Consider the following 16,155-nt stretch of genomic DNA (forward strand, 5'->3'; position numbering starts at 1 on the left):
AGAATTTCTGCTTATACAAATTTTGTAAAGCTTAGAGAAAAATGCCAATCTCAAATCTGCATAGAAATCTTTTTTATCTGTGCTGAATTATTTTAATATCTTGATATAATGTATAGTCAATGTCATTGAAAACATTCCATATACTGGTATTTTTCAGCGACTAAGTTTTTTATTGCTTCTATAGGCAATGTATCATTAATATAAGTTCACTACGGAAAAAAAGATGTCAACTATACGCAATTTATTGCAGTTCATGTTTGGCAAGGAATATTTTATCTAGAAGTTTTTCTCATCACATGAAACATATTTACACCTGAATGAAATCGTCGCGATTTCATTTTGCCTGAACTTTTTATGTTTTACTTTGGTCTATCACAGTCAAAAGCAATTCCGAGTAACGAACTTACGAATTTTTTTTAAATTAATTGACATTCAGGAAGATATCCAATCCAATCCAAAGACATACAATACACTGTCTTGCTGATGCAGATGTATTCCCCCCATTTCTCTCGTTTTTTTATTGCTTGTATATAATATGACGAAATAAATGAATATTTGATTTGCTAAATACTGTAGAATTGTTTATTGTTACATATTGGCCATGATCTTTTAACTCTAAAATGAATTTGTTTGACTGATTTTTTTTTATAAATTGAATGATTCCAATATATTCATTGGAACAAAAAAAACTGGTCAGCCTCTTTTGCTATCTCATTTTTTCAAACACCGTTGGATTATAATTAGAAAAGCAACAGATGTTTGTCTTCATCACACATTTATTGCTATGTATTATGAAAATTTGAATTCTTTACTCAATTATATTTGATAACAACCATTAGATTGTATATAACATATTACAAGTTAGATGAGACAATATAATTCACGAAGACAGTGACGAAAATTGAAGTTTTATCTAAATTTGAAAAAAAGTCATATTAGGAGTGAAGAATAATTGTGTTATAATTAAACCTTCAATTCTGAAAACAATTCGATCTATTAATTTGATTATTAGTTCTAATTACAGGTGAGCAAAGCCACATGTTGAAACGTAGATGTAACCCGTTGACATCACAGTTAGTACATTTTACTTTCCAAATTCATCACCTGCTCACCGGGGTGGTATAATTATGGGCAGGTAGAGCCGAACAAGAACAAAAGTGTACTTTTATAATGACAAAACTTAATGAAGGTCAAAAAGTTTTTATACGCTTACTTTTCACCAAAATCGTCAGAGCTGAGTGAAATTTCTCCATCATCTACTAAAAAAAAAAGTTTTTTTTTGAAAAGGCTCAAAGTTCGCTTCATAATTAGAGCATATGTAAAAAAAATAAATAAAATAAAAAGTGCAGGAAAAAAAACTTTAACTTGTGATTTGGATACTGCTTCTACAAGATTTGACACATTTATGTGATTTATGCAGGTAGTTGAAACACATAGCAATATTATCTTCAGATATATTTAGGAAACAAAAAAAAAGAATATCACGAAATTTCATTCGCATTACGTACCTGGTGGGTCCATGGCGATCGATCGCAATGACTTGTGTAAAGAACTGAAACATGCTGAACAGAATCGTGAGAAGAATGAAATTTGTATTTGCCATTCTTGATATTTGGTTATGGACTGTGAAAATTGGCCTTTTTTTGAACAAAGAATCATTTTTTAGAAAAGAATAAATCTTGTTATAAATATATTGACTGAAGGCTTCTTCGAACCTGAATTACTGCTCAGTATTTTTTCGGTTTCGCAAATGCTATAAAACCGAACAAAAACAGAACGTACAATAAATACAAAATAAAAAATGTGATCTTAGAATTCGTGATTTTGACACTTCTTCCAAAAGTTGATAAATTTTCTTTTCTTTGACCATATAACAGTATTGCAATAAATCAAACCTAAACTAGTCACATCCGCTTCTTGAAAGTACGCATTTACTCATATGCATTAAAAAATGTTATATTTAGGAAACAAAAAAAAAAAAATATCACGAAATTTCATTCGCATTACGTACCTGGTGGGTCCATGGCGATCGATCGCAATGACTTGTGTAAAGAACTGAAACATGCTGAACAGAATCGTGAGAAGAATGAAATTTGTATTTGCCATTCTTGATATTTGATTATGGACTGTGAAAATTGGCCTTTTTTTGAACAAAGAATCATTTTTTACAAAAGAATAAATCTTGTTATAAATATATTGACTGAAGGCTTCTTCAAATATTTGTGAGAATTTCATCTAGATATTATTATGTACCTTAATAGCTTGCATGGAGATCAATACAAGAAATTTATTAAAAAATGTTGGTTAAGGTGCTTAGCATAGGAAACAACTGAAGTGGGTATATATGACACACGGAAATATATCTTGAAAAAATACCTAGTTTACATTTTTAGGTTACTTAAACTTTGTGTGTTTGGATATTCTGCCAATAAAAAGTTTTAGCATTGGTCTTGAAAAAATATTTGAAACGTTTTACAAATTTTCGTCTAGTAAAGACAATTACTTTAATCTTATTATATTTTATTCTGGATAACAAATACTATGTTGACTATGCATTTTGAAGTAGTCAATCATATGAAGCTGATAAAGGATATGAAATTCAACAGTATTTCCAGTTATGGTTCCAAATTTTTCTAATCACATTCTTCATCCTTTCGAAATGGAAGTATGTCCTTGGATCACGCTGATTTGTGCAATTCATCGCCATTAAGCCGTTTCCGTAGCGCGTTGGTTTTCCAGTTTAATTTGGTCGGAAATATCAATCACAAATATAATTGATAACGCTGCTGACGCTTTTGAGTTCTCGGAGGCTCCGAGGAGAATTGAATAGGATCGGAGTAGAGAGTTTTATGAGGTTTAAGTTTGAAAGCTTAAAGGCAGGGACTTGACGATGGATTTGAAAAAATAAATCTTAGAGTGTTGAGACAGTGGGTTCAGGATAGGTTTGTAAATATTTGACTTTAAGTAACAGCAACTCGAGCAGCTTATACAGCAAGTTATCGGAGACAGATTTAGTACAACTGTTTTTTCTTCAAATTAAATTTATATTTTGAGTAAAATCCAATTTACAATAAAAAGAAAACCAAACAATGGCAAATAAAAATCTCTTTCTTCTTATGACTGGGTTTCTGTTCGTTATATTTCTAATCATCATGCAATACGATGCGCAAATGAAACCGCCTGCTGCAGGCTGTACGTAATGCATGTTAAACTTTGTCCAATGCTTTGTGTATATTCGGATGTTTTCCATAGATTTGAATGTTTTCTGTTTAAACAATATCATTCGTAGGTACAATGGATTGATAAAATTTAAAAAAAATCACGAGTATAAATTTTCATCTTTTTATATTTGCTTTACTAGTAACGCAGATTACTGATGAATGTTGTTTAATTTATCCGGCGCTTATTATACAAACAAACATTAACCCCGTTTAAAAAAAATAAAACTCGTTTTATCTAATTTTAGTTGTTGATGGAGACATTTGAAATCTAACGATTTTGGCTAGAAGTAAGTATATGAAAAGTTTGGTATTTTTTACGTTCAAACAATTGATTCTTATCATTTTATTCACAGTACCTTGATGATATAGCTTAAAACGTCATAGTTAAAGGCATTATTCACCCATATTATTACTACATAGGTGATCTAGAGGAAATGGGTTTTGAAACCGAGATGTCTTACCTTCCACGCCAAGATTGCAAAGATAAATGTTTTCACTGATGAGACATCTGTTCAGCTTCTCCCAGAAGAGCTGCTTGTATTTATTGTCATTCATCACCTTTCAACCGTTTCCAGTGCGGACTTTTTCCGGTTCAAGTCTTTAAGTTTCATTGCAGTCGATAAATGCCAACGACTGGAAATATAACTGATAGCTCTCCTGCATATCTTGTGTTTCTCAATCGTTATATATGTAAGGGTAAAGAATTCACCTAAATATAAGTTCGAAAGCTCGAAAGCTGAGTGAGAGATGCGATAATAAATTCGAAAGTATTGAAGTCAAGTCAAATTTGATTTTTTTTAAATCTGAATCTTGATGCTATCGATAATTCGATAATAAGGTTGCCGAGAGTGGTGGTCAGGTTTAAAGGTCAAATAGGAAGAATGCGCTTATTTTTTCAAAGAACTTGTAATCTCAAAAATAGCTAAATAAAATTGTCACGGCTTTTTGATTAGCAAATTATATCGTCATGTCGCTGTATAAATTTTGCGACCTAGCTCAAAATACTTTGATGAAGAGCGTCGCGATGGCCTAGCAGTGAAAGCGCAAGACTTGACCGCGGAATAAATTGTGACGCATTCAGTCAATCAAGCTTTAAATATGGGATTCAAAGAAATATATTTTGTTACCAGCGACGTAAGAGTTGAAACAATTAATTTCACGGTTAATAGCACGGTTTCAAAATTGTAGTTGAAAAGTCGTGGCCTAATTTGTTTAAGTTCTCGAAAATCAGCTATATCCTAAAGAAACAGGTTTTTGCTAAAAATTGACACGTATAATGGCACAAGTGATGACATCACAGATTAAAAATTTCGGGCTCAAATCCCTTCTCCTCCACCTTACCCAGAGTAGAATAAATTGGGTAAGCAATGCAGACCTGGAAAAATTCCGGTTTTTCTAAATAAATAGTAGATTCTTACACATCCTTAGATATTAGTGGATCAACATTTATTGCAACGACATTACTTTGGATATATGTACAGACATTTGTGGAAACTTGCAGTTATAATATTTATTTAATAAACTGATAATTTTGTTATAAATTAAAATTTAAAAGATCTCTACTTAAAATCAATAGTTTGTTCAACAATGGCTAGTACTTATTACTTTTATTCTGTGATTGCACTGATGCTTTTTACATTCATCTTCTTTGTGCAAGTTGAAGCGAAACTTGCAAGACACCCCCCACAAGGCTGTAAGTACCATGTATTATATTGTCCATTAAACATATATATTTATTCTATTCCATATTTTTAGAATTCTTAAATATTTTTTTTTGAACTACGTAAATACATACGCCTGTTCAACCCACGTGCTGTTAATGCTTGTAAATAATTTTTTTGTTTATTCTAAATATTCTGAAGCTTTTATAAAATCTTCAACATCATATATATATATATAACTAACTGGCGTTTAATTTCTCTATTTTGATGATTCACTCCTAACACGGGGAAATTACTGATACAATTTTCTTTGACGATTAAACTTCAAAACATATTTTTATTTTAGTATCTGATGCAGATAATTTGCTCAGCTCCGACTCAATTCACGGATAGTACGTATCTACGATTTTTTGTGTTTACATATTTAGTTAATACAATAAAAATAGCATTAGTATATTCATAATGAAACTGTAAAATTTTGCTTATCACAATTATTTGTCACCAGTAACATAAATATTTTTAATTTCAGGTAAAGCTCAATTTTCCTCATGTTTTATTTTCATTCATTGTGCTATGTCATAGAGCTAATGAATTGGCAGAATATTCTATATGAGATATAACTTTTATTTTCATGATAATTGAAAACATGAACTATATTAAGTGATTCAAGAGTCTTGCTGCACACTAACACAAATATATTTCTGTAACGTTTCGTCTGACCAAGGTCATACTTCTTCAGACATACATAGTTCAACATAGAAGAAGGATGAGTAGTTAGTCTCGCAGAAACCAAAACGAAACGTTACAGAAATATATTTGTGTTAGTGTGCAGCAAGACTCTTGAATCACTTAAGATTGTTATCTCTACTCTTGCTACAGCATCCTTGCAATTTATGCATACGGATCCATCGGCACAAAAACATAGAAGAAGGATAAGTAGTTAGTCTCGCAGAAACCAAATAATGAACTATGTTTATGACAAATTTTTGAAATGCGTTGCCAATAAACCCTGATTCTTACAATATTACAGGGCGGAATAAATCTATTTTGAATATTTAACTTTATTCTGGCTTTAAATTATTGTTGGTTTTCATGTTTGAAAGCAAATATATACAATAAATGTTAACGTTTTTTGCTTTTTTCAATGGTATTCCAGTAGTATGCGGAAAAAAGGCGATATTACCGAATATTTCCTTGATCAGAAATGGCATAATATGACACTGACAAGAAATTTTCTAAATTTAATAAACATAATTTCAATTAACATATTAGTTTCTAAAAATCAGACAACACAAACCTATGTGAGCGTGACAGCTTGTTTCCAATATATTCATTGGAAGAAAAAAAAACTGGTCACTTCTGGTATCTCATCTTTTCCAACACCGTTGGATCATAATCAGAGAAGCAACAGACGTTTCTCTTCATCACACATTTATTGCTATGTATTATGAAAATTTGAATTCTTTATTCAATTATATTTGATAACAACCATTAGATTGTATATAACATATTACTAGTTAGATGAGACAACATAATTCACGAAGACAGTGACGAAAATTGAAGTTTTATCTAAATTTAAAAAGTCACATTAGGAGTGAAAAATAATTGTGACAAGTGAAATTTCAATTCTTTGATCCATTCCATCTATTAATTTGATTCTTAGTTCTAATTACAACTAAGCTAACCCCGATGTTGAAACGTTGATGTAACCCGTTGACATCACAGTTAGTACATTTTACTTTCAAAATTCATCACCTGCTCACCCGGGGTGTTATAATCATGGTCAGGTAGAGCCGAACAAGAACAAAATTGTACTTTAATAATACCAAAACTTTATAAATGTCAAAAAGTTTTTATACGCTTACTTTTCACCAAATCGTCAGAGCTGAGTGAAATTTCTCCATCACCATTTAAAAAAAAAGATTTTTTTTGAAAAGGCTCAAAGTTCGCTCCATAATTAGGGCATATGTAAGAAGAATAAATGAATATAAAAAGTGCAGGAAAAAAAAAGCTTGAACTTGTGAATTAGATACTGCGTCTGCAAGATTTGACACAATGATGTGAATTAAGCAGGTAGTTGAAACACATAGCAATATTATCTTTCAGATATATTTAGAAAACAAGAAAAAGAATATCGCGAAATTTAATTCGCATTACGTAGAGCCTGGTGGTTCATGGCGATCACTCGCAATGACTTGTATAAAGAACTGAAACATGCTGAACAGAAGTCCAATCTTGAAAAGAATAAAATTTGTATTTGCCATTCTTGATATTTGGTTATTGACTGTGAAAGCTTTTTTTTCTGAATAAAGAATCATTTTTTACAAAAAAATAAATCTTGTTATAAATATATTGACAGAACGTTTTTTCGAATATTTGTGAGAATTTCAACTGGGTATTATTATGTACCTTATTATCTTGCATGGAGATCAATACAAGAAATTTATGTATTGATAAATTTTGGTTCGGTTGCTAGACATAGGAAACATCTAAAATTGTTATATATGACACACGGAAATATATCTTGAAAATATTCTTAGTTTACATTTTTAGGTTACATAAGCTTCGCGTGTTTAACCAATACAAGGTTTTAGCTTTAGTCTTGAAAAAATATTTGAAACGTTTTACAAATTTTCGTCTAGTAAAGCCAATTACTTCAATACTAATATATTTTGTTCTGGATAACAAATACTATGCTCACTTATGGTTTCTGGTATTTGTAGAAATGTAGGCTGCAGGTTCCAAAAAAATAGGCGTTCTCTGAATGATAGAAATAATATTATATTCCAGTATTATATATAGTTTTTGGGTTCAGATAACTCAATTATTGTGGTAAAATTCCCTCGCATTTTAAAGTAGTCAATCATATAAAGCTGATAAAGGATATGAAATTCAACAGTATTTCCAGTTATATTTCAAAATTTTTCTAAGCACATGCTTTATCCTTTCGAAATGGAAGTATGTCCTTGGATCACGCTGATTTGTGCAATTCGTCGCCATTAAGCCGTTTCCGTAGCGCGTTGGTTTTCCGGTTTAATTTGGTCGGAAATATCAATCACAAATATAATCGATAACGCTTTTGAGTTCCCGGGGGCTCCGAGGAGAAGTGAATAGGATTGAAGTAGAGAGTTTTATGAGGTTTAAGTTTGAAAGCTTAAAGGCAGAAACTTGACGATGAATTTGAAAAAATAAATCTTAAAGTGTTGAGACAGTGGGTTCAGGATAGGTTTGTAAATATTTGACTTTAAGTAACAACAACTCGAGCAGCTTATACAACAAGTTATCGGAGACAGATTTAGTACAACTGTTTTTTCTTCAAATTAAAGTTATATTTTGAGTGACGTTCAATTTACAATAAAAAGAAAACCTAACAATGGCAAATAAAAATCTCTTTCTTCTCATGACTGGGTTTCTGTTCGTTATATTTCTAATCATCATGCAAGACAATGCGCAAAGGGAATCGCCTGCTGCAGGCTGTACGTAATGGGTGTTACACTTTGTCAAATGCTTTGTGTATATTCGAATGTTTTCTGAAGATTTAAATGTTTTCTGTTTAAAAAATAACAATCCTTGGTAAAATAGGTTGATCAAATTAAAAAAAAATCATGAGTATAACTTTTCATCTTTCTATATTTGCTTTACTAGTAACACAGATTACTGAAGTTTGTTGTTTAATTTATCCAGCGCTTATTATCCAAACAAACATTGACCACTTTTAAAAATATTTAAAACTCGTTTTATCTATGTTTAGTTGTTGATAGAGACATTTGAAACCTGACGATTTTGGCTAGAAGTAAGTATATGGAAAGTTTGTTACTTTTTACGTTCAAAAAATTGATTCTTATCATTTTATTCACAGTGCCTTGATGATATAGCCGAAAACGTCACAGTTAGGCATTATTCACTCATATTATTACTACATAGATGATCTGGAGGAAATGGGTTTTGAAACCGAGATGTCTTACCTTCCACGCCAAGATTGCAAAGATAAATGCTTTGTGATAAATGCTAAACTGATAGGACATCCGTTCAACTTCTCTCAGAAGTGCTGGTTGTATTGATTGTCATCCATCGCCTTTCAACCGTTTCCAGAGCGGACTTTTTCCGGATTAGGTCTTTAGGTTTCATTGCAGTAGATAAATTAAAGGACCGGAAAGATCCCCTGCAGATCTTGTATTTCTCAATTCTTATATATGTAAAGGTAGTGAATTCACTAAGATATAAGTTTGAAAGCTGAATGAAAGATGCGGTAATGAATTCGAAAGTCTTGAAGTCAAGTCATATTTGATTTTTTTAACCTGAACCTTGATGCTATCGATAATTCGATTATAAGGTTGCCGAGAGTGGTAGTCAGGTTTAAAAGGTCAAATAGGAAGAATGCGCTTATATTTTCTAGGAAGTTATAATTTCAAAAATAGATAAATGAAATTGTCACGGCTTTTTGGTGAGCAAATGATATCGTAATGTCGCTGTATAAATTTTGCGACCTTGCTCAAAATACTTTAATGAAGAGCGTTGCGATGGCCTAGCAGTGAAAGCGCAAGACTTAACCGCGGAATAAGTTGTGTTGCATTCAATCAATCAAGCTTCAAATATTAGATTCAAAAAATTATATTTTGATACCAGCGGCGTAGAGTTGAAACAATAAATCTCTACAAAAAAATAGCATGGTTTCAAAATTGTCGTTGAAAAGCCGTGGCCTAATTTGTTTAAGTTCCCGAAAGTTAGCTATATTCTATAATAAAAAAGGTGTTTGCTAAAAATTGACACGTAGAATGGCCCAAGTGATGACATCGCAGATTAAAAATTTTGGGCTCAAATCTCTTTTCCTCCACCTTACCCAGAGTAGAATAAATTGGGTAAGCAATGCCGACCTGAACAAATTCCGGTCCTTGTAATGTAAATAAGTAGTGGATTCTTACACATCCTTAGATATTAGTGGATCCTTGTACAGAGCTTTGTTTGGATCGAAAAGCACGTATGATATGAATGCCTCCATAGCGTCTCTGGAATTCTTTAAAACTTTACTAATGTTCCAGTTTTCTTGCTTATCTAGCAATTTAGGCAAATAATATTATATAATTTTGTAAAATTAACTGAGAACATAAAAATAACAACATTTATTGCAACGACATTACATTAGATATATATACAGACATTTGTGGAAACTTGCAGTTAAATATTTGTTTAATAAACTGAGCTTTTTTGTTATAAATTAAAATTTAAAAGATCTCTACTTAAAATCAATAGTTTGTTAAACAATGGCTAGTACATACTACTTTTATGCTGTGATTGCACTGATGCTTTTTACTTTGATATTCTCTGTGCAAGTTGAAGCGAAACTTGCAAGAAAGCCCCCACAAGGCTGTAAGTACCATGTATTATATTGTCCATTAAACTTATATATTCATTCTATTACATATTTTCAAAATTCTTAAATATTTTTGTTTAAACTACGTAAATACATACGTCTGCTCAAACTAAGTACTGTAAATGCTTGTATATAATTTTATTGTTTGTATTTAATATTCTGGAATTTTGGAAAATTTTCAACATCATAGATGTATAACTAGCTGGCGTTTAATTTCTCTATTTTGCGGATTCGCTCATAACACGGAACAATTACTGATACCATTTTCTTTGACGATTAAACTTTAAAACATATTTTTTTAGTATCTGATGCAGATGATTGGCACAGCTCCGTCTCAATTCACGGATAGTACGTATTTTTTGTTTTGTTTCTTTTAGTGTTTACATATTTAGTTGATACAATAAAAATAGCATTAGTATATACATAATAAAACTTTAAAACTTGTTTTATCACAAATATTTGTCACCAGTAAAATAAATATTTTTAATTGCAGGTAAACCTCGATTTTCGTCATGTTTTATCTTCATTCATCGTGCTATGAGTTAATAAATTAGCAGAATAATCTATATGAGATATAATGGGGGGAGGGGTCTGACAGATGTTTGGTCTAATATGGTACATTTGGAGCCCTTCATACGCTGGAGAAGCAATGAAATGTTGTTGTTTTTCATCTTATAACAGAAACATAGGAGTACAAAATGAGTTGCATGCAGGTGTATAGCATTTATTTTGTTAAAAAATCCTCGGGCTAATCACCTGTTGTAGACTTCCAGTGTGTAAAATAATTTATGAAATTTTGGCTGATCCACTGCGGTCTTTTGTCTCCAGATGTTTCAAAGGGAGTAGATTTCCGTTTTTAAGGTAGGCCCCGTTTGTAGTGCTGCTGCATACGCCAAGAAAGGTATTCTGCAGTTTGCAATACTTGGCAGTTGCCTCAAATTCAGACATTTCCAAAATCAATCTCAGCAACAGATGCAGGAAGAACCTAGAAAGAAAAATTTCCATAGTTTATCTGTTATTAATGACCTGAATAATGTTGGTAATTTTAGAAATAATAATCATGCTCCAAGTATTTAAATGCTCAATAGGAGATAGATCTAATAAAAAATACCATTAAATTAATATCTAAAACAATACTTTGGGCTATACCTGTGCTGAATATTTAACAGACATTTTTGTCAAGCTATGGAGTTAAACATGTTGGTCTGTTAGTTTACATGGCTGTTTCAAATGTTTTTTCAGACATATCTTCATAAATTCTCTCTGGATGTGTTTCCATGCCCAAACCACATCTGGTGATAGCAAATCATTCTTCAAAAGTGAGTTTCGAGCAGTCTGCAAAAATTTATATTTTAGTTACGATATTTTGAAATAAATTACCTACAACAATTGAACCTTGTCTACCATCTAAGCATGTATGTGTCCATATATAAAAGTATTACAGCCACTTTGACAATATATTATTTGAAACAAAAATGTGAATATCCCACAAAACAAATTTGAATTAATAAAATGTAACGGTTCCAGGAGAAATATTAATGCATTCAATAAATGTGGTGGATTTTGCAGTAGCAAAAGAATTATTGCTATTGATCACAAATCAATAATTTAAAAACACTCGACAAAACAATTCAAAATTTCTGGCACATCTAAAATTATAAATATATATGTATATGTTGAAGCCATGTTTAGATAATAGCAATAATAGGTATCCAATTTATGTGAAAAAAGTTATTAGTACCAGCCCGAATCAAGCAAAATGGATTATCATGACAAATGTAAAACACCTCTTATGTTGTAATATGCAGCTGGCGACTTCGTATACAATGACAAAATGAGTGTGGGAAATAATTATCAAGATCAGTAAAACTCCATCATAAAAAACTAATTAAACGAAGTTAAATTATGTGTGTTTAATTTATGTTTATCATACAGACGTCACAATTTCAGGGTGGTATCGCTCACCACATTTCTTTTTTTGCTGACAGTTTTAGTTGCTTCATCAAAAATTTTCATTGATATGGTGTAAGCTAATTCTGATTTTTGAGATAAAGCATCACCCATCAGTCAATTTATATTCTTGCTCACTGCTTTGATCACACAGCATAAATCCTCACACTGCAACTTTTTTATGATCCTTTCTTTCCTGAAAGTATACATATCTCTCATCAAAATTTACATTATTTGACAAATCATTACTGTATTGGGTACCTATATGAACTTTACAACTTACTCTTTTTTATGCTGAACAATCGTAGCAAAAAGCGGCTCTCTATTACATCTACTCATGGGAGCTTTAAAGTGAATTTAAAATCTTACTGTAATTGTGCTTTCGAGTGCTGGACCGGTCCTAGAGCCTTCCCACCCAGTTGATGGTTCTTCTATTTTGTTTTCTGATCTGCATTCTATCAGGGCCAGATAAAAATAACTGAGTAAAACTGCGGGTCGCGCTTCCATTCACACAAACTTTTGGTAATTGATGTTATGACAGGGGTTATCAGTGCCGGAATATAGCCGTGCCGATATCGGATCGGAACCGATATCGGCGATAAAAGCGGTATGGGTATATCTTTATTCTATGTATCTCAATTAAATATGTCCCAAATATGTCGTTTCTAACGTGTTGCCAACATTTTTTTCAAAACCACTAATTCTTTCAAAGAATGTAATTTTATTTAGTAACGAGATTTACCACCATTCGTATTACCTGACTTAACGCAGGTCACAAATAAACAATTAAAAATATACTGACATTTAAGAGATAAAAATCTAAAGGACGAATTTATTAATGAAAAACTACTTATATCGCCTTAATGGTAGTTAATGGCCCCTGTAGGGCGATTGAAAGCTTATCGAAAAATATGCTTTCGGAAGTCAAACTCGCTCACAAACTCTTGGAATTGTGAGAACAATTACCGTCGGTAATTCCTATGCAAGCGAATCCGTGTTTCCACTAATTCATTCAAGGTAACGCATTTTATTTGTTAACGAGAGCAACCACCGTTCGTATTACCTGAATAGGTCACAAAGTGGTCCATCATGTTTTTATCCGATTAATAAACATGTAAAAATATACTGACGTTTAGGAAACAAAAAATCTAAATGACGAATGAAAAACTGCTTATATCGCCTGAATGGTAGTCACTGCAGGGCTATCGGAAATCGATTAAAAAATACTTTTTTTCAAATGAAATTCGCTCGCAAACTCTTGGAATCATGAAAATAATGTCTGTGACATTATAAACGGGAATTTCTATATATGCGAATCCGTGATTTTTCTCGCATGACTTACGTATAAAAAGTTCCAGAAATACTGATACAAGTGCTACATCAGTAACGGTCAAAAGTACGCAACACCAGCCAATGATTATGGGACTTTAAAAGTAGATGCAGACACTCACACTCTTCTTTTCTAATGAAAACATAAATCTTCACTCATTTGTTGATAAATGGGTTCGTCAACCCAGCGGCATGGTTGTACAATGTATGAAAGCAATTGCTTTATAAACGCCGATCATATTGCGTCATCATGTTATCGAACCTGCTGTGTGGCTTCGCATCACAAGGAATATTAGGCGGGTTAAAAGTCTTGGCGAGCATGCATGTTCACTGAAAATGTGATTCAGCCTGAGTAGCTCTATGCGTCTGTTTGAATTTACGGCCAAATAATCAATGCATCAAACGTTTTTAAAATTGTTCTATAAAGTGTCGGCAATGAATGTAGTCGATTAAATCGTGTAATTTTGCAAAATTGCAGACTACCCTTGTATACGTAACTTTTTATGGATAATGATCTAGTTTTTCTAACGAGTTGCCAATGTTTTTTTCAAAACACTTATTTATTCAAATAATCTCGTTTTATTTGCTAACGAGAGAAACCACCGTTCGTATTACCTGACTAGGTCACAAAGTGATTCATCATTTGTTGCCAAAATTTTTTTTAAACACTTATTCATTCTAAGAATCTCATTTTATTTACTAACGATAGCAACCACTGTTCGTATTACCTGACTTAACGTAGGGCACAAAGTGATTGATCATGTATTTTTTACGATCAATAAACAATTAAAAATATACTGACATTTAGGAGACAAAAAATCTGAATGACAAATCTAGTATTGAAAAACTGCTTATATGGCCTGAACGGTAGTCACTGCAGGGCGATTGAAAGCCGATCGATAAATATGCTTTTAGAAGTAAAAATTCGCAAACTCTTGGAATTGTGGGAACAATTACCGTCGGTAATTCCTATGCAAGCGAATCCGTGTTTTCTCAAGTGACTTTCATAAAATTGAAATCCTAAAAAAGCACACAATATCAACCAAGGATCATAAGACTTAGAGGCCTACATAGAATAAATCTTTACGACCCACAATTTTCTTTTCTAATAAAAACATAAATTTTCACTCATTTGTTGAAAGAGGTTCGTCAACCCAGCGCCGTAGTTGCATAATGTATGAAAGCAATTGCTTTATACACGCCATATATTGTAGCATTTTAAAAATGATTTATTGCTCTAATTAGAAATTTATTGTAGTAATAATTTTCGTATGCTCAGAGAATGATTTTTATGCGCTTATGTCGGGCGTTTGGCTCTTGGATAGACATTCTTGTCATAGAAATTCTCTTGTGTACAATATATATGTATATATAAAATCCCATTTAAATGTTTTAATAAACAACAGACTTTCCGTGAAATAATATTTCTTGGTCGTCCAGGTTATCAGAAATAAAATTGATGATTGAATTCCATTATCCAAAAGCTTATCGCTGCGATTCAACCATCAGAGGATATGTTTCACAAATTGTTACTCAACGATATATTAAATTTACCTCGGAAAGTCTGCGCAGATTCTGAGCTGTTGCCTTCAGGTGCCCTGAGAAAAGGACATTTTGAGATTGAAATAGCGTACTGATTCATAAAGTACCGTTATTCAGTAGTTTACTTTTGTAGTGCTTGTACAAAGTAGAATAATAAATGGTAACTGTTATTATGGTAATAAATGAGGAACTTGGGAAATCCTGAGATAAATGATGCAATTATTAAAACCATAAAGACGATCATGCAAACGATTGATAAAATACCGCTCATTTCAAAGAGTGCTCTGAACAATACTAAAAAGAATGTAAACATTTTTAAAACAGATTTTGAAATTACATCCATGCAATTCATTCGAATCATTCGTTGTTTCTACATTATATAGACCAACAATCACAAAAACGCATTAAAGCAAAACTTTGTTGGTTTTGAACTATGAAAAGTGTAAAATCCACGAAAAAATCACCAATTTACGTGTTGAGTGTTTTTAATTGAACTGAATATGTGCTTGCTTAGTTTGATTAGGAGAGTGTGTGAAACAAATGAGCCAGCATGTAAAAAATTAAATATATTACATATATCAATAACGTGATGGAAAATAACAAAAATAGTGAAGTTGGCAGCCACTAGCAAAGTTTTCCTTTGATTCGGGTGATTTAGATCGGATAACTCGCATTACTTTTAGTCTTTGAATGAAAACAAATCAACTTTGCATTGAAATGAGATATGTTGGGTTGCAAACTGTCAAATTTTTATTTACATGGCATCATAAAATAAAACATGGATCAGATCATATGAAGACATATATTCTTGCCGTTCATGTTGCCACCTCACGATTAGACAATCTGCTTTGAGATCAATATACAAAATAAAAGTCGCTGTCAAGTTCAACTATGGGCCACATAACAGCTAAAACCGCACTTTCAATGTGATGGCTGGCCATATTCGACAGCCAATGAGTATGAATAAATCGTTCCTTTTAGTTCATTCCTTGCTTTCTACATTTTGTTGAATCAATATCTAAAATAATTTACTCTTAGATACGTTACCGAGTTCCCCGTAATAATAAAAAAAGGAGTTTTT

The 16,155-nt window shown here is 31.9% G+C and overlaps 2 long non-coding RNA genes across 2 annotated transcripts; both read left to right on the plus strand.

Annotated features, from left to right (window-relative positions):
• The first annotated feature begins 3,629 nt into the window (after nucleotides 1-3,629).
• Nucleotides 3,630-5,533, plus strand: LOC120344780 (uncharacterized). Its single transcript, XR_005569788.2, has 3 exons — nucleotides 3,630-4,914; nucleotides 5,229-5,274; nucleotides 5,412-5,533. It is a non-coding gene; the product is annotated as an uncharacterized LOC120344780 (long non-coding RNA).
• A 4,587-nt stretch (nucleotides 5,534-10,120) lies between these two features.
• Nucleotides 10,121-10,865, plus strand: LOC144422787 (uncharacterized). The gene is made up of 3 exons (XR_013475390.1): nucleotides 10,121-10,249; nucleotides 10,556-10,601; nucleotides 10,747-10,865. It is a non-coding gene; the product is annotated as an uncharacterized LOC144422787 (long non-coding RNA).
• The last annotated feature ends 5,290 nt before the right edge of the window (nucleotides 10,866-16,155 follow it).

The sequence above is a fragment of the Styela clava genome, chromosome 5 (assembly GCF_964204865.1).
Source record: "Styela clava chromosome 5, kaStyClav1.hap1.2, whole genome shotgun sequence".
NCBI lineage: Eukaryota > Metazoa > Chordata > Ascidiacea > Stolidobranchia > Styelidae > Styela > Styela clava.